Source organism: Balaenoptera ricei, chromosome 2 (genome assembly GCF_028023285.1).
Source record: "Balaenoptera ricei isolate mBalRic1 chromosome 2, mBalRic1.hap2, whole genome shotgun sequence".
In the NCBI taxonomy this organism is placed as follows: domain Eukaryota; kingdom Metazoa; phylum Chordata; class Mammalia; order Artiodactyla; family Balaenopteridae; genus Balaenoptera; species Balaenoptera ricei.
This window is the reverse complement of record NC_082640.1, coordinates 86804139-86826950: the sequence shown is the minus strand read 5'-3', so window position 1 is coordinate 86826950 and position 22812 is coordinate 86804139.

Here is a 22812-nt window from a genome sequence, read left to right as displayed (position 1 = left end):
GGCGTATGCGTTTTTTCCTGAATATATTCAGGAAAAAACGCATACGCCCTTTTTGGCCAAGGGCATCATTGTCGAGGTTTTGCCGCTTTTCCTGTGCTTTAAAGGCGATTCGAATCTACCTCCTGAAATCTGTTTCCTGCAATTCTGCCTTGCTTTCAAATCCTCTTCGTTGCCTTCCCTCAATATATTTGTGGACGAGAGTTATCATTTCTAAGTCTGCAGGTTTGTGAATTGCAGTGCCCCTGAGCTCCATTTTTCAACTCGCTTTCTTGGGAGCTGGCCGCAAAAGCGCAGGATTGCTTCAGGCCCTATTCTGGCTCCGGGCGGCAAGCTGAGCCTGTGGTTAATTCTTCTTCCTGATGGGAAAATAGAGAGACCTGTGCCTGTCCCAACACCTAGAGCTAGTCTCTCATTGGTTCCCCCTCTTCCCGTTCATCCTCAGGACAAATTGCAACCTGTACGGAACAGGAGGTTAAAGGTGCTGATTCTCCAAGCAGGGAGATTGCTAGTATAGCGGCTGGAATGGCGAACCGGAGCACAAGGAGATGAGAAATGAGGTGCGTTTTAGAAACCTTTCCCGATCACACGGTGTACCATCTTCGGGGTTTCTCATGCATGTTTTCGATGTAGGAAGATGCCCTTGAACCTGGAGATTTGGGACCCATGGGATGGGTTCCACGCAGTATTACTTTAAAGGGTCTGCGTTTGCTCACCCAACCTCACCAAGCCTCTCAGCCCTAAGAGTGTCCACCCTTATGTCTCATCCATCTGTGGGTCTACATATGGTCAATCCAGGTTGCATCACAGCCCCTGAACGAATTTTGTCAGAATTTCTCTCTCTTTCACTGTCTCTGTTTCACGGGATTTTAAAAGTAATTGATTTGTATAATGGGGTTTAGCTGCTTTTCACTGCTGTGGTTATGCCGCTTTTCACCCACTTCACTCACTTACAGAGAGATATAAATACATAGGTTTTAAGCTTCTTACTAGTCAGATATATTCTTGGGCGGTGAATAGGGCGTGTTGAGTCCAGTTCACTGAACAAGGAGTAGGTCTTGTCTATTACATATTCGGTTTGTGGAACGCTATCTGAGCTACTTTGAAACTCTTGTTTTATGCATCACCCCACCTCACCTTTCCCGTTAAGCAGCCATAGTGTGTTTTCTAAACGTGTGACTCTGACCTGTTATGTAATTCAGTTCAAGGGTAGCGGTTTTTACATTCCCTCTATAAGTGATATCTTATGATAAGTGTCTTTTTCTGTGTGACTTATTTCACTTAGAATCGTCGTACCCAAATCCACTCATCATGCTGCTACTAGCCTTATGACGTTGATTTCATGGCTGAGTGATATTCCATTGTACATAAGGACCACAACTTCTTTATCCATCCTTGTCTTTCCTGGGATATTTAAGGTGTAACAAAGTGGAGGTTCTTGTCAACAGAGCAGCCCTAAACTTTGGGGTGCCTGTGTCTTGCTGATTTTTAGTTTTCCCAATTTATACGCCCATGAGTGGAAGTGCCCTATGCTCTCTAAGCTGAGTTTTTTAGATGTTTCAGGACACACCGTACACTTCTCCAGAGTGGCTGTTGGCAATTTACATCCCGCCCATCAGCGTAGCAAGGCTCCCATTTCTCCATGGCCTGTCCTGCATTTCTGGTTTTGACACTTTATTCAGCCTGGCCCTTTTGACCGATGGGAAGCGAGACTTCTTTGTAGCGCTGATTTGCCTTTCCAGGTTGCTTGGTTGGCCAAAAAGGCCGTATGCGTTTTTTCCTGAATATATTCAGGAAAAACCGCATACGCCCTTTTTGGCCAAGGGCATCATTGTCGAGGTTTTGCCGCTTTTCCTGTGCTTTAAAGGCGATTCGAATCTACCTCCTGAAATCTGTTTCCTGCAATTCTGCCTTGCTTTCAAATCCTCTTCGTTGCCTTCCCTCAATATATTTGTGGACGAGTGTTATCATTTCTAAGTCTGCAGGTTTGTGAATTGCCGTGCCCCTGAGCTCCATTTTTCAACTCGCTTTCTTGGGAGCTGGCCGCAAAAGCGCAGGATTGCTTCAGGCCCTATTCTGGCTCCGGGCGGCAGGCTGAGCCTGTGGTTAATTCTTCTTCCTGATGGGAAAATAGAGTGACCTGTGCCTGTCCCAACACCTAGAGCTAGTCTCTCATTGCTTCCCCCTCTTCCCGTTCATCCTCAGGACAAATTGCAACCTGTACGGAACAGGAGGTTAAAGGTGCTGATTCTCCAAGCAGGGAGATTACTAGTATAGCGGCTGGAATGGCGAACCGGAGCACAAGGAAATGAGAAATGAGGTGCGTTTTAGAAACCTTTCCCGATCACACGGTGTACCATCTTCTAGGTTTCTCATGCATGTTTTCGATGTAGGAAGATGCCCTTGAACCTGGAGATTTGGGACCCATGGGATGGGTACTACGCAGTATAACTTTCAAGGGTCTGCGTTTGCTCACCCAACCTCACCAAACCTCTCAGCCCCAAGAGTGTCCACCCTTATGTCTCATCCATCTGTGGGTCTACATATGGTCAATCCAGGTTGCATCACAGCCCCTGAACGAATTTTGTCAGAATTTCTCTCTCTTTCACTGTCTCTGTTTCACGGGATTTTAAAAGTAATTGATTTGTATAATGGGGTTTAGCTGCTTTTCACTGCTGTGGTTATGCCGCTTTTCACCCACTTCACTCACTTACAGAGAGATATAAATACATAGGTTTTAAGCTTCTTAATAGTCAGATATATTCTTGGGCGGTGAATAGCGCGTGTTGAGTCCAGTTCACTGAGGAAGGAGTAGGTCTTGTCTATTACATATTCGGTTTATGGAACGCTATCTGAGGTAATTTGAAACCCTTGTTTTATGCATCACCCCACCTCACCTTTCCCATTAAGCAGCCATAGTGTGTTTTCTAAACGTGTGACTCTGACCTGTTATGTAATTCAGTTCAAGGGTAGCGGTTTTTACATTCCCTCTATAAGTGATATCTTATGATAAGTGTCTTTTTCTGTGTGACTTATTTCACTTAGAATCGTCGTACCCAAATCCACTCATCATGCTGCTACTAGGCTTATGACGTTGATTTCATGGCTGAGTGATATTCCATTGTACATAAGGACCACAACTTCTTTATCCATTCTTGTCTTTCCTGGGATATTTAAGGTGTAACAAAGTGGAGGTTCTTGTCAACAGAGCAGCCCTAAACTTTGGGGTGCCTGTGTCTTGCTGATTTTTAGTTTTCCCAATTTATACGCCCATGAGTGGAAGTGCCCTATGCTCTCTAAGCTGAGTTTTTTAGATGTTTCAGGACACAGCGTACACTTCTCCAGAGTGGCTGTTGGCAATTTCCATCCCGCCCATCAGCGTAGCAAGGCTCCCATTTCTCCATGGCCTGTCCTGCATTTCTGGTTTTGACACTTTATTCAGCCTGGCCCTTTTGACCGATGGGAAGCGAGACTTCTTTGTAGCGCTGATTTGCCTTTCCAGGTTGCTTGGTTGGCCAAAAAGGGCGTATGCGTTTTTTCCTGAATATATTCAGGAAAAAACGCATACGCCCTTTTTGGCCAAGGGCATCATTGTCGAGGTTTTGCCGCTTTTCCTGTGCTTTAAAGGCGATTCGAATCTACCTCCTGAAATCTGTTTCCTGCAATTCTGCCTTGCTTTCAAATCCTCTTCGTTGCCTTCCCTCAATATATTTGTGGACGAGAGTTATCATTTCTAAGTCTGCAGGTTTGTGAATTGCAGTGCCCCTGAGCTCCATTTTTCAACTCGCTTTCTTGGGAGCTGGCCGCAAAAGCGCAGGATTGCTTCAGGCCCTATTCTGGCTCCGGGCGGCAGGCTGAGCCTGTGGTTAATTCTTCTTCCTGATGGGAAAATAGAGAGACCTGTGCCTGTCCCAACACCTAGAGCTAGTCTCTCATTGGTTCCCCCTCTTCCCGTTCATCCTCAGGACAAATTGCAACCTGTACGGAACAGGAGGTTAAAGGTGCTGATTCTCCAAGCAGGGAGATTGCTAGTATAGCGGCTGGAATGGCGAACCGGAGCACAAGGAGATGAGAAATGAGGTGCGTTTTAGAAACCTTTCCCGATCACACGGTGTACCATCTTCGGGGTTTCTCATGCATGTTTTCGATGTAGGAAGATGCCCTTGAACCTGGAGATTTGGGACCCATGGGATGGGTTCCACGCAGTATTACTTTAAAGGGTCTGCGTTTGCTCACCCAACCTCACCAAGCCTCTCAGCCCTAAGAGTGTCCACCCTTATGTCTCATCCATCTGTGGGCCTACATATGGTCAATCCAGGTTGCATCACAGCCCCTGAACGAATTTTGTCAGAATTTCTCTCTCTTTCACTGTCTCTGTTTCACGGGATTTTAAAAGTAATTGATTTGTATAATGGGGTTTAGCTGCTTTTCACTGCTGTGGTTATGCCGCTTTTCACCCACTTCACTCACTTACAGAGAGATATAAATACATAGGTTTTAAGATTCTTACTAGTCAGATATATTCTTGGGCGATGAATAGGGCGTGTTGAGTCCAGTTCACTGAGGAAGGAGTAGGTCTTGTCTATTACATATTGGGTTTATGGAACGCTATCTGAGCTACTTTTAAACCCTTGTTTTATGCATCACCCCACCTCACCTTTCCCGTTAAGCAGCCCTAGTGTGTTTTCTAAACGTGTGACTCTGACCTGTTATGTAATTCAGTTCAAGGGTAGCGGTTTTTACATTCCCTCTATAAGTGATATCTTATGATAAGTGTCTTTTTCTGTGTGACTTATTTCACTTAGAATCGTCGTACCCAAATCCACTCATCATGCTGCTACTAGCCTTATGACGTTGATTTCATGGCTGAGTGATATTCCATTGTACATAAGGACCACAACTTCTTTATCCATTCTTGTCTATCCTGGGATATTTAAGGTGTAACAAAGTGGAGGTTCTTGTCAACAGAGCAGCCCTAAACTTTGGGGTGCCTGTGTCTTGCTGATTTTTAGTTTTCCCAATTTATACGCCCATGAGTGGAAGTGCCCTATGCTCTCTAAGCTGAGTTTTTTAGATGTTTCAGGACACACCGTACACTTCTCCAGAGTGGCTGTTGGCAATTTCCATCCCGCCCATCAGCGTAGCAAGGCTTCCATTTCTCCATGGCCTGTCCTGCATTTCTGGTTTTGACACTTTATTCAGCCTGGCCCTTTTGACCGATGGGAAGCGAGACTTCTTTGTAGCGCTGATTTGCCTTTCCAGGTTGCTTGGTTGGCCAAAAAGGGCGTATGCGTTTTTTCCTGAATATATTCAGGAAAAAACGCATACGCCCTTTTTGGCCAAGGGCATCATTGTCGAGGTTTTGCCGCTTTTCCTGTGCTTTAAAGGCGATTCGAATCTACCTCCTGAAATCTGTTTCCTGCAATTCTGCCTTGCTTTCAAATCCTCTTCGTTGCCTTCCCTCAATATATTTGTGGACGAGAGTTATCATTTCTAAGTCTGCAGGTTTGTGAATTGCAGTGCCCCTGAGCTCCATTTTTCAACTCGCTTTCTTGGGAGCTGGCCGCAAAAGCGCAGGATTGCTTCAGGCCCTATTCTGGCTCCGGGCGGCAAGCTGAGCCTGTGGTTAATTCTTCTTCCTGATGGGAAAATAGAGAGACCTGTGCCTGTCCCAACACCTAGAGCTAGTCTCTCATTGGTTCCCCCTCTTCCCGTTCATCCTCAGGACAAATTGCAACCTGTACGGAACAGGAGGTTAAAGGTGCTGATTCTCCAAGCAGGGAGATTGCTAGTATAGCGGCTGGAATGGCGAACCGGAGCACAAGGAGATGAGAAATGAGGTGCGTTTTAGAAACCTTTCCCGATCACACGGTGTACCATCTTCTGGGTTTCTCATGCATGTTTTCGATGTAGGAAGATGCCCTTGAACCTGGAGATTTGGGACCCATGGGATGGGTTCCACGCAGTATTACTTTAAAGGGTCTGCGTTTGCTCACCCAACCTCACCAAGCCTCTCAGCCCTAAGAGTGTCCACCCTTATGTCTCATCCATCTGTGGGTCTACATATGGTCAATCCAGGTTGCATCACAGCCCCTGAACGAATTTTGTCAGAATTTCTCTCTCTTTCACTGTCTCTGTTTCACGGGATTTTAAAAGTAATTGATTTGTATAATGGGGTTTAGCTGCTTTTCACTGCTGTGGTTATGCCGCTTTTCACCCACTTCACTCACTTACAGAGAGATATAAATACATAGGTTTTAAGATTCTTACTAGTCAGATATATTCTTGGGCGATGAATAGGGCGTGTTGAGTCCAGTTCACTGAGGAAGGAGTAGGTCTTGTCTATTACATATTGGGTTTATGGAACGCTATCTGAGGTAATTTGAAACCCTTGTTTTATGCATCACCCCACCTCACCTTTCCCGTTAAGCAGCCCTAGTGTGTTTTCTAAACGTGTGACTCTGACCTGTTATGTAATTCAGTTCAAGGGTAGCGGTTTTTACATTCCCTGTATAAGTGATATCTTATGATAAGTGTCTTTTTCTGTGTGACTTATTTCACTTAGAATCGTCGTACCCAAATCCACTCATCATGCTGCTACTAGCCTTATGACGTTGATTTCATGGCTGAGTGATATTCCATTGTACATAAGGACCACAACTTCTTTATCCATTCTTGTCTATCCTGGGATATTTAAGGTGTAACAAAGTGGAGGTTCTTGTCAGCAGAGCAGCCCTAAACTTTGGGGTGCCTGTGTCTTGCTGATTTTTAGTTTTCCCAATTTATACGCCCATGAGTGGAAGTGCCCTATGCTCTCTAAGCTGAGTTTTTTAGATGTTTCAGGACACACCGTACACTTCTCCAGAGTGGCTGTTGGCAATTTCCATCCCGCCCATCAGCGTAGCAAGGCTCCCATTTCTCCATGGCCTGTCCTGCATTTCTGGTTTTGACACTTTATTCAGCCTGGCCCTTTTGACCGATGGGAAGCGAGACTTCTTTGTAGCGCTGATTTGCCTTTCCAGGTTGCTTGGTTGGCCAAAAAGGGCGTATGCGTTTTTTCCTGAATATATTCAGGAAAAACCGCATACGCCCTTTTTGGCCAAGGGCATCATTGTCGAGGTTTTGCCGCTTTTCCTGTGCTTTAAAGGCGATTCGAATCTACCTCCTGAAATCTGTTTCCTGCAATTCTGCCTTGCTTTCAAATCCTCTTCGTTGCCTTCCCTCAATATATTTGTGGACGAGAGTTATCATTTCTAAGTCTGCAGGTTTGTGAATTGCCGTGCCCCTGAGCTCCATTTTTCAACTCGCTTTCTTGGGAGCTGGCCGCAAAAGCGCAGGATTGCTTCAGGCCCTATTCTGGCTCCGGGCGGCAGGCTGAGCCTGTGGTTAATTCTTCTTCCTGATGGGAAAATAGAGTGACCTGTGCCTGTCCCAACACCTAGAGCTAGTCTCTCATTGCTTCCCCCTCTTCCCGTTCATCCTCAGGACAAATTGCAACCTGTACGGAACAGGAGGTTAAAGGTGCTGATTCTCCAAGCAGGGAGATTACTAGTATAGCGGCTGGAATGGCGAACCGGAGCACAAGGAGATGAGAAATGAGGTGCGTTTTAGAAACCTTTCCCGATCACACGGTGTACCATCTTCTAGGTTTCTCATGCATGTTTTCGATGTAGGAAGATGCCCTTGAACCTGGAGATTTGGGACCCATGGGATGGGTACTACGCAGTATAACTTTCAAGGGTCTGCGTTTGCTCACCCAACCTCACCAAACCTCTCAGCCCCAAGAGTGTCCACCCTTATGTCTCATCCATCTGTGGGTCTACATATGGTCAATCCAGGTTGCATCACAGCCCCTGAACGAATTTTGTCAGAATTTCTCTCTCTTTCACTGTCTTTGTTTCACGGGTTTTTAAAAGTAATTGATTTGTATAATGGGGTTTAGCTGCTTTTCACTGCTGTGGTTATGCCGCTTTTCACCCACTTCACTCACTTACAGAGAGATATAAATACATAGGTTTTAAGCTTCTTAATAGTCAGATATATTCTTGGGCGGTGAATAGGGCGTGTTGAGTCCAGTTCACTGAGGAAGGAGTAGGTCTTGTCTATTACATATTCGGTTTATGGAACGCTATCTGAGGTAATTTGAAACCCTTGTTTTATGCATCACCCCACCTCACCTTTCCCATTAAGCAGCCATAGTGTGTTTTCTAAACGTGTGACTCTGACCTGTTATGTAATTCAGTTCAAGGGTAGCGGTTTTTACATTCCCTCTATAAGTGATATCTTATGATAAGTGTCTTTTTCTGTGTGACTTATTTCACTTAGAATCGTCGTACCCAAATCCACTCATCATGCTGCTACTAGGCTTATGACGTTGATTTCATGGCTGAGTGATATTCCATTGTACATAAGGACCACAACTTCTTTATCCATTCTTGTCTTTCCTGGGATATTTAAGGTGTAACAAAGTGGAGGTTCTTGTCAACAGAGCAGCCCTAAACTTTGGGGTGCCTGTGTCTTGCTGATTTTTAGTTTTCCCAATTTATACGCCCATGAGTGGAAGTGCCCTATGCTCTCTAAGCTGAGTTTTTTAGATGTTTCAGGACACACCGTACACTTCTCCAGAGTGGCTGTTGGCAATTTCCATCCCGCCCATCAGCGTAGCAAGGCTCCCATTTCTCCATGGCCTGTCCTGCATTTCTGGTTTTGACACTTTATTCAGCCTGGCCCTTTTGACCGGTGGGAAGCGAGACTTCTTTGTAGCGCTGATTTGCCTTTCCAGGTTGCTTGGTTGGCCAAAAAGGGCGTATGCGTTTTTTCCTGAATATATTCAGGAAAAAACGCATACGCCCTTTTTGGCCAAGGGCATCATTGTCGAGGTTTTGCCGCTTTTCCTGTGCTTTAAAGGCGATTCGAATCTACCTCCTGAAATCTGTTTCCTGCAATTCTGCCTTGCTTTCAAATCCTCTTCGTTGCCTTCCCTCAATATATTTGTGGACGAGAGTTATCATTTCTAAGTCTGCAGGTTTGTGAATTGCAGTGCCCCTGAGCTCCATTTTTCAACTCGCTTTCTTGGGAGCTGGCCGCAAAAGCGCAGGATTGCTTCAGGCCCTATTCTGGCTCCGGGCGGCAAGCTGAGCCTGTGGTTAATTCTTCTTCCTGATGGGAAAATAGAGAGACCTGTGCCTGTCCCAACACCTAGAGCTAGTCTCTCATTGGTTCCCCCTCTTCCCGTTCATCCTCAGGACAAATTGCAACCTGTACGGAACAGGAGGTTAAAGGTGCTGATTCTCCAAGCAGGGAGATTGCTAGTATAGCGGCTGGAATGGCGAACCGGAGCACAAGGAGATGAGAAATGAGGTGCGTTTTAGAAACCTTTCCCGATCACACGGTGTACCATCTTCGGGGTTTCTCATGCATGTTTTCGATGTAGGAAGATGCCCTTGAACCTGGAGATTTGGGACCCATGGGATGGGTTCCACGCAGTATTACTTTAAAGGGTCTGCGTTTGCTCACCCAACCTCACCAAGCCTCTCAGCCCTAAGAGTGTCCACCCTTATGTCTCATCCATCTGTGGGCCTACATATGGTCAATCCAGGTTGCATCACAGCCCCTGAACGAATTTTGTCAGAATTTCTCTCTCTTTCACTGTCTCTGTTTCACGGGATTTTAAAAGTAATTGATTTGTATAATGGGGTTTAGCTGCTTTTCACTGCTGTGGTTATGCCGCTTTTCACCCACTTCACTCACTTACAGAGAGATATAAATACATAGGTTTTAAGATTCTTACTAGTCAGATATATTCTTGGGCGATGAATAGGGCGTGTTGAGTCCAGTTCACTGAGGAAGGAGTAGGTCTTGTCTATTACATATTGGGTTTATGGAACGCTATCTGAGCTACTTTGAAACCCTTGTTTTATGCATCACCCCACCTCACCTTTCCCGTTAAGCAGCCCTAGTGTGTTTTCTAAACGTGTGACTCTGACCTGTTATGTAATTCAGTTCAAGGGTAGCGGTTTTTACATTCCCTCTATAAGTGATATCTTATGATAAGTGTCTTTTTCTGTGTGACTTATTTCACTTAGAATCGTCGTACCCAAATCCACTCATCATGCTGCTACTAGCCTTATGACGTTGATTTCATGGCTGAGTGATATTCCATTGTACATAAGGACCACAACTTCTTTATCCATTCTTGTCTATCCTGGGATATTTAAGGTGTAACAAAGTGGAGGTTCTTGTCAACAGAGCAGCCCTAAACTTTGGGGTGCCTGTGTCTTGCTGATTTTTAGTTTTCCCAATTTATACGCCCATGAGTGGAAGTGCCCTATGCTCTCTAAGCTGAGTTTTTTAGATGTTTCAGTACACACCGTACACTTCTCCAGAGTGGCTGTTGGCAATTTCCATCCCGCCCATCAGCGTAGCAAGGCTCCCATTTCTCCATGGCCTGTCCTGCATTTCTGGTTTTGACACTTTATTCAGCCTGGCCCTTTTGACCGATGGGAAGCGAGACTTCTTTGTAGCGCTGATTTGCCTTTCCAGGTTGCTTGGTTGGCCAAAAAGGGCGTATGCGTTTTTTCCTGAATATATTCAGGAAAAAACGCATACGCCCTTTTTGGCCAAGGGCATCATTGTCGAGGTTTTGCCGCTTTTCCTGTGCTTTAAAGGCGATTCGAATCTACCTCCTGAAATCTGTTTCCTGCAATTCTGCCTTGCTTTCAAATCCTCTTCGTTGCCTTCCCTCAATATATTTGTGGACGAGAGTTATCATTTCTAAGTCTGCAGGTTTGTGAATTGCAGTGCCCCTGAGCTCCATTTTTCAACTCGCTTTCTTGGGAGCTGGCCGCAAAAGCGCAGGATTGCTTCAGGCCCTATTCTGGCTCCGGGCGGCAAGCTGAGCCTGTGGTTAATTCTTCTTCCTGATGGGAAAATAGAGAGACCTGTGCCTGTCCCAACACCTAGAGCTAGTCTCTCATTGGTTCCCCCTCTTCCCGTTCATCCTCAGGACAAATTGCAACCTGTACGGAACAGGAGGTTAAAGGTGCTGATTCTCCAAGCAGGGAGATTGCTAGTATAGCGGCTGGAATGGCGAACCGGAGCACAAGGAGATGAGAAATGAGGTGCGTTTTAGAAACCTTTCCCGATCACACGGTGTACCATCTTCGGGGTTTCTCATGCATGTTTTCGATGTAGGAAGATGCCCTTGAACCTGGAGATTTGGGACCCATGGGATGGGTTCCACGCAGTATTACTTTAAAGGGTCTGCGTTTGCTCACCCAACCTCACCAAGCCTCTCAGCCCTAAGAGTGTCCACCCTTATGTCTCATCCATCTGTGGGTCTACATATGGTCAATCCAGGTTGCATCACAGCCCCTGAACGAATTTTGTCAGAATTTCTCTCTCTTTCACTGTCTCTGTTTCACGGGATTTTAAAAGTAATTGATTTGTATAATGGGGTTTAGCTGCTTTTCACTGCTGTGGTTATGCCGCTTTTCACCCACTTCACTCACTTACAGAGAGATATAAATACATAGGTTTTAAGATTCTTACTAGTCAGATATATTCTTGGGCGATGAATAGGGCGTGTTGAGTCCAGTTCACTGAGGAAGGAGTAGGTCTTGTCTATTACATATTGGGTTTATGGAACGCTATCTGAGGTAATTTGAAACCCTTGTTTTATGCATCACCCCACCTCACCTTTCCCGTTAAGCAGCCCTAGTGTGTTTTCTAAACGTGTGACTCTGACCTGTTATGTAATTCAGTTCAAGGGTAGCGGTTTTTACATTCCCTGTATAAGTGATATCTTATGATAAGTGTCTTTTTCTGTGTGACTTATTTCACTTAGAATCGTCGTACCCAAATCCACTCATCATGCTGCTACTAGCCTTATGACGTTGATTTCATGGCTGAGTGATATTCCATTGTACATAAGGACCACAACTTCTTTATCCATCCTTGTCTTTCCTGGGATATTTAAGGTGAAACAAAGTGGAGGTTCTTGTCAACAGAGCAGCCCTAAACTTTGGGGTGCCTGTGTCTTGCTGATTTTTAGTTTTCCCAATTTATACGCCCATGAGTGGAAGTGCCCTATGCTCCCTAAGCTGAGTTTTTTAGATGTTTCAGGACACACCGTACACTTCTCCAGAGTGGCTGTTGGCAATTTACATCCCGCCCATCAGCGTAGCAAGGCTCCCATTTCTCCATGGCCTGTCCTGCATTTCTGGTTTTGACACTTTATTCAGCCTGGCCCTTTTGACCGATGGGAAGCGAGACTTCTTTGTAGCGCTGATTGGCCTTTCCAGGTTGCTTGGTTGGCCAAAAAGGCCGTATGCGTTTTTTCCTGAATATATTCAGGAAAAACCGCATACGCCCTTTTTGGCCAAGGGCATCATTGTCGAGGTTTTGCCGCTTTTCCTGTGCTTTAAAGGTGATTCGAATCTACCTCCTGAAATCTGTTTCCTGCAATTCTGCCTTGCTTTCAAATCCTCTTCGTTGCCTTCCCTCAATATATTTGTGGACGAGAGTTATCATTTCTAAGTCTGCAGGTTTGTGAATTGCCGTGCCCCTGAGCTCCATTTTTCAACTCGCTTTCTTGGGAGCTGGCCGCAAAAGCGCAGGATTGCTTCAGGCCCTATTCTGGCTCCGGGCGGCAGGCTGAGCCTGTGGTTAATTCTTCTTCCTGATGGGAAAATAGAGTGACCTGTGCCTGTCCCAACACCTAGAGCTAGTCTCTCATTGCTTCCCCCTCTTCCCGTTCATCCTCAGGACAAATTGCAACCTGTACGGAACAGGAGGTTAAAGGTGCTGATTCTCCAAGCAGGGAGATTACTAGTATAGCGGCTGGAATGGCGAACCGGAGCACAAGGAGATGAGAAATGAGGTGCGTTTTAGAAACCTTTCCCGATCACACGGTGTACCATCTTCTAGGTTTCTCATGCATGTTTTCGATGTAGGAAGATGCCCTTGAACCTGGAGATTTGGGACCCATGGGATGGGTACTACGCAGTATAACTTTCAAGGGTCTGCGTTTGCTCACCCAACCTCACCAAACCTCTCAGCCCCAAGAGTGTCCACCCTTATGTCTCATCCATCTGTGGGTCTACATATGGTCAATCCAGGTTGCATCACAGCCCCTGAACGAATTTTGTCAGAATTTCTCTCTCTTTCACTGTCTTTGTTTCACGGGTTTTTAAAAGTAATTGATTTGTATAATGGGGTTTAGCTGCTTTTCACTGCTGTGGTTATGCCGCTTTTCACCCACTTCACTCACTTACAGAGAGATATAAATACATAGGTTTTAAGCTTCTTAATAGTCAGATATATTCTTGGGCGGTGAATAGGGCGTGTTGAGTCCAGTTCACTGAGGAAGGAGTAGGTCTTGTCTATTACATATTCGGTTTATGGAACGCTATCTGAGGTAATTTGAAACCCTTGTTTTATGCATCACCCCACCTCACCTTTCCCATTAAGCAGCCATAGTGTGTTTTCTAAACGTGTGACTCTGACCTGTTATGTAATTCAGTTCAAGGGTAGCGGTTTTTACATTCCCTCTATAAGTGATATCTTATGATAAGTGTCTTTTTCTGTGTGACTTATTTCACTTAGAATCGTCGTACCCAAATCCACTCATCATGCTGCTACTAGGCTTATGACGTTGATTTCATGGCTGAGTGATATTCCGTTGTACATAAGGACCACAACTTCTTTATCCATTCTTGTCTTTCCTGGGATATTTAAGGTGTAACAAAGTGGAGGTTCTTGTCAACAGAGCAGCCCTAAACTTTGGGGTGCCTGTGTCTTGCTGATTTTTAGTTTTCCCAATTTATACGCCCATGAGTGGAAGTGCCCTATGCTCTCTAAGCTGAGTTTTTTAGATGTTTCAGGACACACCGTACACTTCTCCAGAGTGGCTGTTGGCAATTTCCATCCCGCCCATCAGCGTAGCAAGGCTCCCATTTCTCCATGGCCTGTCCTGCATTTCTGGTTTTGACACTTTATTCAGCCTGGCCCTTTTGACCGGTGGGAAGCGAGACTTCTTTGTAGCGCTGATTTGCCTTTCCAGGTTGCTTGGTTGGCCAAAAAGGGCGTATGCGTTTTTTCCTGAATATATTCAGGAAAAAACGCATACGCCCTTTTTGGCCAAGGGCATCATTGTCGAGGTTTTGCCGCTTTTCCTGTGCTTTAAAGGCGATTCGAATCTACCTCCTGAAATCTGTTTCCTGCAATTCTGCCTTGCTTTCAAATCCTCTTCGTTGCCTTCCCTCAATATATTTGTGGACGAGAGTTATCATTTCTAAGTCTGCAGGTTTGTGAATTGCAGTGCCCCTGAGCTCCATTTTTCAACTCGCTTTCTTGGGAGCTGGCCGCAAAAGCGCAGGATTGCTTCAGGCCCTATTCTGGCTCCGGGCGGCAAGCTGAGCCTGTGGTTAATTCTTCTTCCTGATGGGAAAATAGAGAGACCTGTGCCTGTCCCAACACCTAGAGCTAGTCTCTCATTGGTTCCCCCTCTTCCCGTTCATCCTCAGGACAAATTGCAACCTGTACGGAACAGGAGGTTAAAGGTGCTGATTCTCCAAGCAGGGAGATTGCTAGTATAGCGGCTGGAATGGCGAACCGGAGCACAAGGAGATGAGAAATGAGGTGCGTTTTAGAAACCTTTCCCGATCACACGGTGTACCATCTTCGGGGTTTCTCATGCATGTTTTCGATGTAGGAAGATGCCCTTGAACCTGGAGATTTGGGACCCATGGGATGGGTTCCACGCAGTATTACTTTAAAGGGTCTGCGTTTGCTCACCCAACCTCACCAAGCCTCTCAGCCCTAAGAGTGTCCACCCTTATGTCTCATCCATCTGTGGGCCTACATATGGTCAATCCAGGTTGCATCACAGCCCCTGAACGAATTTTGTCAGAATTTCTCTCTCTTTCACTGTCTCTGTTTCACGGGATTTTAAAAGTAATTGATTTGTATAATGGGGTTTAGCTGCTTTTCACTGCTGTGGTTATGCCGCTTTTCACCCACTTCACTCACTTACAGAGAGATATAAATACATAGGTTTTAAGATTCTTACTAGTCAGATATATTCTTGGGCGATGAATAGGGCGTGTTGAGTCCAGTTCACTGAGGAAGGAGTAGGTCTTGTCTATTACATATTGGGTTTATGGAACGCTATCTGAGCTACTTTGAAACCCTTGTTTTATGCATCACCCCACCTCACCTTTCCCGTTAAGCAGCCCTAGTGTGTTTTCTAAACGTGTGACTCTGACCTGTTATGTAATTCAGTTCAAGGGTAGCGGTTTTTACATTCCCTCTATAAGTGATATCTTATGATAAGTGTCTTTTTCTGTGTGACTTATTTCACTTAGAATCGTCGTACCCAAATCCACTCATCATGCTGCTACTAGCCTTATGACGTTGATTTCATGGCTGAGTGATATTCCATTGTACATAAGGACCACAACTTCTTTATCCATTCTTGTCTATCCTGGGATATTTAAGGTGTAACAAAGTGGAGGTTCTTGTCAACAGAGCAGCCCTAAACTTTGGGGTGCCTGTGTCTTGCTGATTTTTAGTTTTCCCAATTTATACGCCCATGAGTGGAAGTGCCCTATGCTCTCTAAGCTGAGTTTTTTAGATGTTTCAGGACACACCGTACACTTCTCCAGAGTGGCTGTTGGCAATTTCCATCCCGCCCATCAGCGTAGCAAGGCTCCCATTTCTCCATGGCCTGTCCTGCATTTCTGGTTTTGACACTTTATTCAGCCTGGCCCTTTTGACCGATGGGAAGCGAGACTTCTTTGTAGCGCTGATTTGCCTTTCCAGGTTGCTTGGTTGGCCAAAAAGGGCGTATGCGTTTTTTCCTGAATATATTCAGGAAAAAACGCATACGCCCTTTTTGGCCAAGGGCATCATTGTCGAGGTTTTGCCGCTTTTCCTGTGCTTTAAAGGCGATTCGAATCTACCTCCTGAAATCTGTTTCCTGCAATTCTGCCTTGCTTTCAAATCCTCTTCGTTGCCTTCCCTCAATATATTTGTGGACGAGAGTTATCATTTCTAAGTCTGCAGGTTTGTGAATTGCAGTGCCCCTGAGCTCCATTTTTCAACTCGCTTTCTTGGGAGCTGGCCGCAAAAGCGCAGGATTGCTTCAGGCCCTATTCTGGCTCCGGGCGGCAAGCTGAGCCTGTGGTTAATTCTTCTTCCTGATGGGAAAATAGAGAGACCTGTGCCTGTCCCAACACCTAGAGCTAGTCTCTCATTGGTTCCCCCTCTTCCCGTTCATCCTCAGGACAAATTGCAACCTGTACGGAACAGGAGGTTAAAGGTGCTGATTCTCCAAGCAGGGAGATTGCTAGTATAGCGGCTGGAATGGCGAACCGGAGCACAAGGAGATGAGAAATGAGGTGCGTTTTAGAAACCTTTCCCGATCACACGGTGTACCATCTTCTGGGTTTCTCATGCATGTTTTCGATGTAGGAAGATGCCCTTGAACCTGGAGATTTGGGACCCATGGGATGGGTTCCACGCAGTATTACTTTAAAGGGTCTGCGTTTGCTCACCCAACCTCACCAAGCCTCTCAGCCCTAAGAGTGTCCACCCTTATGTCTCATCCATCTGTGGGTCTACATATGGTCAATCCAGGTTGCATCACAGCCCCTGAACGAATTTTGTCAGAATTTCTCTCTCTTTCACTGTCTCTGTTTCACGGGATTTTAAAAGTAATTGATTTGTATAATGGGGTTTAGCTGCTTTTCACTGCTGTGGTTATGCCGCTTTTCACCCACTTCACTCACTTACAGAGAGATATAAATACATAGGTTTTAAGATTCTTACTAGTCAGATATATTCTTGGGCGATGAATAGGGCGTGTTGAGTCCAGTTCACTGAGGAAGGAGTAGGTCTTGTCTATTACATATTGGGTTTATGGAACGCTATCTGAGGTAATTTGAAACCCTTGTTTTATGCATCACCCCACCTCACCTTTCCCGTTAAGCAGCCCTAGTGTGTTTTCTAAACGTGTGACTCTGACCTGTTATGTAATTCAGTTCAAGGGTAGCGGTTTTTACATTCCCTGTATAAGTGATATCTTATGATAAGTGTCTTTTTCTGTGTGACTTATTTCACTTAGAATCGTCGTACCCAAATCCACTCATCATGCTGCTACTAGCCTTATGACGTTGATTTCATGGCTGAGTGATATTCCATTGTACATAAGGACCACAACTTCTTTATCCATTCTTGTCTATCCTGGGATATTTAAGGTGTAACAAAGTGGAGGTTCTTGTCAGCAGAGCAGCCCTAAACTTTGGGGTGCCTGTGTCTTGCTGATTTTTAGTTTTCCCAATTTATACGCCCATGAGTGGAAGTGCCCTATGCTCTCTAAGCTGAGTTTTTTAGATGTTTCAGGACACACCGTACACTTCTCCAGAGTGGCTGTTGGCAATTTCCATCCCGCCCATCAGCGTAGCAAGGCTCCCATTTCTCCATGGCCTGTCCTGCATTTCTGGTTTTGACACTTTATTCAGCCTGGCCCTTTTGACCGATGGGAAGCGAGACTTCTTTGTAGCGCTGATTTGCCTTTCCAGGTTGCTTGGTTGGCCAAAAAGGGCGTATGCGTTTTTTCCTGAATGTATTCAGGAAAAAACGCATACGCCCTTTTTGGCCAAGGGCATCATTGTCGAGGTTTTGCCGCTTTTCCTGTGCTTTAAAGGCGATTCGAATCTACCTCCTGAAATCTGTTTCCTGCAATTCTGCCTTGCTTTCAAATCCTCTTCGTTGCCTTCCCTCAATATATTTGTGGACGAGAGTTATCATTTCTAAGTCTGCAGGTTTGTGAATTGCAGTGCCCCTGAGCTCCATTTTTCAACTCGCTTTCTTGGGAGCTGGCCGCAAAAGCGCAGGATTGCTTCAGGCCCTATTCTGGCTCCGGGCGGCAAGCTGAGCCTGTGGTTAATTCTTCTTCCTGATGGGAAAATAGAGAGACCTGTGCCTGTCCCAACACCTAGAGCTAGTCTCTCATTGGTTCCCCCTCTTCCCGTTCATCCTCAGGACAAATTGCAACCTGTACGGAACAGGAGGTTAAAGGTGCTGATTCTCCAAGCAGGGAGATTGTTAGTATAGCGGCTGGAATGGCGAACCGGAGCACAAGGAGATGAGAAATGAGGTGCGTTATAGAAACCTTTCCCGATCACACGGTGTACCATCTTCTGGGTTTCTCATGCATGTTTTCGATGTAGGAAGATGCCCTTGAACCTGGAGATTTGGGACCCATGGGATGGGTACCACGCAGTATGACTTTCAAGGGTCTGCGTTTGCTCACCCAACCTCACCAAACCTCTCAGCCCGAAGAGTGTCCACCCTTATGTCTCATCCATCTGTGGGTCTACATATGGTCAATCCAGGTTGCATCACAGCCCCTGAACGAATTTTGTCAGAATTTCTCTCTCTTTCACTGTCTTTGTTTCACGGGTTTTTAAAAGTAATTGATTTGTATAATGGGGTTTAGCTGCTTTTCACTGCTGTGTTTATTCCGCTTTTCACCCACTTCACTCACTTACAGAGAGATATAAATACATAGGTTTTAAGCTTCTTACTAGTCAGATATATTCTTGGGCGGTGAATAGGGCGTGTTGAGTCCAGTTCACTGAGCAAGGAGTAGGTCTTGTCTATTACATATTCGGTTTGTGGAACGCTATCTGAGCTACTTTGAAACTCTTGTTTTATGCATCACCCCACCTCACCTTTCCCGTTAAGCAGCCATAGTGTGTTTTCTAAACGTGTGACTCTGACCTGTTATGTAATTCAGTTCAAGGGTAGCGGTTTTTACATTCCCTCTATAAGTGATATCTTATGATAAGTGTCTTTTTCTGTGTGACTTATTTCACTTAGAATCGTCGTACCCAAATCCACTCATCATGCTGCTACTAGGCTTATGACGTTGATTTCATGGCTGAGTGATATTCCATTGTACATAAGGACCACAACTTCTTTATCCATTCTTGTCTTTCCTGGGATATTTAAGGTGTAACAAAGTGGAGGTTCTTGTCAACAGAGCAGCCCTAAACTTTGGGGTGCCTGTGTCTTGCTGATTTTTAGTTTTCCCAATTTATACGCCCATGAGTGGAAGTGCCCTATGCTCTCTAAGCTGAGTTTTTTAGATGTTTCAGGACACACCGTACACTTCTCCAGAGTGGCTGTTGGCAATTTACATCCCGCCCATCAGCGTAGCAAGGCTCCCATTTCTCCATGGCCTGTCCTGCATTTCTGGTTTTGACACTTTATTCAGCCTGGCCCTTTTGACCGATGGGAAGCGAGACTTCTTTGTAGCGCTGATTTGCCTTTCCAGGTTGCTTGGTTGGCCAAAAAGTGCGTATGCGTTTTTTCCTGAATATATTCAGGAAAAAACGCATACGCCCTTTTTGGCCAAGGGCATCATTGTCGAGGTTTTGCCGCTTTTCCTGTGCTTTAAAGGCGATTCGAATCTACCTCCTGAAATCTGTTTCCTGCAATTCTGCCTTGCTTTCAAATCCTCTTCGTTGCCTTCCCTCAATATATTTGTGGACGAGAGTTATCATTTCTAAGTCTGCAGGTTTGTGAATTGCAGTGCCCCTGAGCTCCATTTTTCAACTCGCTTTCTTGGGAGCTGGCCGCAAAAGCGCAGGATTGCTTCAGGCCCTATTCTGGCTCCGGGCGGCAAGCTGAGCCTGTGGTTAATTCTTCTTCCTGATGGGAAAATAGAGAGACCTGTGCCTGTCCCAACACCTAGAGCTAGTCTCTCATTGGTTCCCCCTCTTCCCGTTCATCCTCAGGACAAATTGCAACCTGTACGGAACAGGAGGTTAAAGGTGCTGATTCTCCAAGCAGGGAGATTGCTAGTATAGCGGCTGGAATGGCGAACCGGAGCACAAGGAGATGAGAAATGAGGTGCGTTTTAGAAACCTTTCCCGATCACACGGTGTACCATCTTCGGGGTTTCTCATGCATGTTTTCGATGTAGGAAGATGCCCTTGAACCTGGAGATTTGGGACCCATGGGATGGGTTCCACGCAGTATTACTTTAAAGGGTCTGCGTTTGCTCACCCAACCTCACCAAGCCTCTCAGCCCTAAGAGTGTCCACCCTTATGTCTCATCCATCTGTGGGCCTACATATGGTCAATCCAGGTTGCATCACAGCCCCTGAACGAATTTTGTCAGAATTTCTCTCTCTTTCACTGTCTCTGTTTCACGGGATTTTAAAAGTAATTGATTTGTATAATGGGGTTTAGCTGCTTTTCACTGCTGTGGTTATGCCGCTTTTCACCCACTTCACTCACTTACAGAGAGATATAAATACATAGGTTTTAAGATTCTTACTAGTCAGATATATTCTTGGGCGATGAATAGGGCGTGTTGAGTCCAGTTCACTGAGGAAGGAGTAGGTCTTGTCTATTACATATTGGGTTTATGGAACGCTATCTGAGCTACTTTGAAACCCTTGTTTTATGCATCACCCCACCTCACCTTTCCCGTTAAGCAGCCCTAGTGTGTTTTCTAAACGTGTGACTCTGACCTGTTATGTAATTCAGTTCAAGGGTAGCGGTTTTTACATTCCCTCTATAAGTGATATCTTATGATAAGTGTCTTTTTCTGTGTGACTTATTTCACTTAGAATCGTCGTACCCAAATCCACTCATCATGCTGCTACTAGCCTTATGACGTTGATTTCATGGCTGAGTGATATTCCATTGTACATAAGGACCACAACTTCTTTATCCATTCTTGTCTATCCTGGGATATTTAAGGTGTAACAAAGTGGAGGTTCTTGTCAACAGAGCAGCCCTAAACTTTGGGGTGCCTGTGTCTTGCTGATTTTTAGTTTTCCCAATTTATACGCCCATGAGTGGAAGTGCCCTATGCTCTCTAAGCTGAGTTTTTTAGATGTTTCAGGACACACCGTACACTTCTCCAGAGTGGCTGTTGGCAATTTACATCCCGCCCATCAGCGTAGCAAGGCTCCCATTTCTCCATGGCCTGTCCTGCATTTCTGGTTTTGACACTTTATTCAGCCTGGCCCTTTTGACCGATGGGAAGCGAGACTTCTTTGTAGCGCTGATTTGCCTTTCCAGGTTGCTTGGTTGGCCAAAAAGGCCGTATGCGTTTTTTCCTGAATATATTCAGGAAAAAACGCATACGCCCTTTTTGGCCAAGGGCATCATTGTCGAGGTTTTGCCGCTTTTCCTGTGCTTTAAAGGCGATTCGAATCTACCTCCTGAAATCTGTTTCCTGCAATTCTGCCTTGCTTTCAAATCCTCTTCGTTGCCTTCCCTCAATATATTTGTGGACGAGAGTTATCATTTCTAAGTCTGCAGGTTTGTGAATTGCAGTGCCCCTGAGCTCCATTTTTCAACTCGCTTTCTTGGGAGCTGGCCGCAAAAGCGCAGGATTGCTTCAGGCCCTATTCTGGCTCCGGGCGGCAAGCTGAGCCTGTGGTTAATTCTTCTTCCTGATGGGAAAATAGAGAGACCTGTGCCTGTCCCAACACCTAGAGCTAGTCTCTCATTGGTTCCCCCTCTTCCCGTTCATCCTCAGGACAAATTGCAACCTGTACGGAACAGGAGGTTAAAGGTGCTGATTCTCCAAGCAGGGAGATTGCTAGTATAGCGGCTGGAATGGCGAACCGGAGCACAAGGAGATGAGAAATGAGGTGCGTTTTAGAAACCTTTCCCGATCACACGGTGTACCATCTTCGGGGTTTCTCATGCATGTTTTCGATGTAGGAAGATGCCCTTGAACCTGGAGATTTGGGACCCATGGGATGGGTTCCACGCAGTATTACTTTAAAGGGTCTGCGTTTGCTCACCCAACCTCACCAAGCCTCTCAGCCCTAAGAGTGTCCACCCTTATGTCTCATCCATCTGTGGGCCTACATATGGTCAATCCAGGTTGCATCACAGCCCCTGAACGAATTTTGTCAGAATTTCTCTCTCTTTCACTGTCTCTGTTTCACGGGATTTTAAAAGTAATTGATTTGTATAATGGGGTTTAGCTGCTTTTCACTGCTGTGGTTATGCCGCTTTTCACCCACTTCACTCACTTACAGAGAGATATAAATACATAGGTTTTAAGATTCTTACTAGTCAGATATATTCTTGGGCGATGAATAGGGCGTGTTGAGTCCAGTTCACTGAGGAAGGAGTAGGTCTTGTCTATTACATATTGGGTTTATGGAACGCTATCTGAGCTACTTTGAAACCCTTGTTTTATGCATCACCCCACCTCACCTTTCCCGTTAAGCAGCCCTAGTGTGTTTTCTAAACGTGTGACTCTGACCTGTTATGTAATTCAGTTCAAGGGTAGCGGTTTTTACATTCCCTCTATAAGTGATATCTTATGATAAGTGTCTTTTTCTGTGTGACTTATTTCACTTAGAATCGTCGTACCCAAATCCACTCATCATGCTGCTACTAGCCTTATGACGTTGATTTCATGGCTGAGTGATATTCCATTGTACATAAGGACCACAACTTCTTTATCCATTCTTGTCTATCCTGGGATATTTAAGGTGTAACAAAGTGGAGGTTCTTGTCAACAGAGCAGCCCTAAACTTTGGGGTGCCTGTGTCTTGCTGATTTTTAGTTTTCCCAATTTATACGCCCATGAGTGGAAGTGCCCTATGCTCTCTAAGCTGAGTTTTTTAGATGTTTCAGGACACACCGTACACTTCTCCAGAGTGGCTGTTGGCAATTTCCATCCCGCCCATCAGCGTAGCAAGGCTCCCATTTCTCCATGGCCTGTCCTGCATTTCTGGTTTTGACACTTTATTCAGCCTGGCCCTTTTG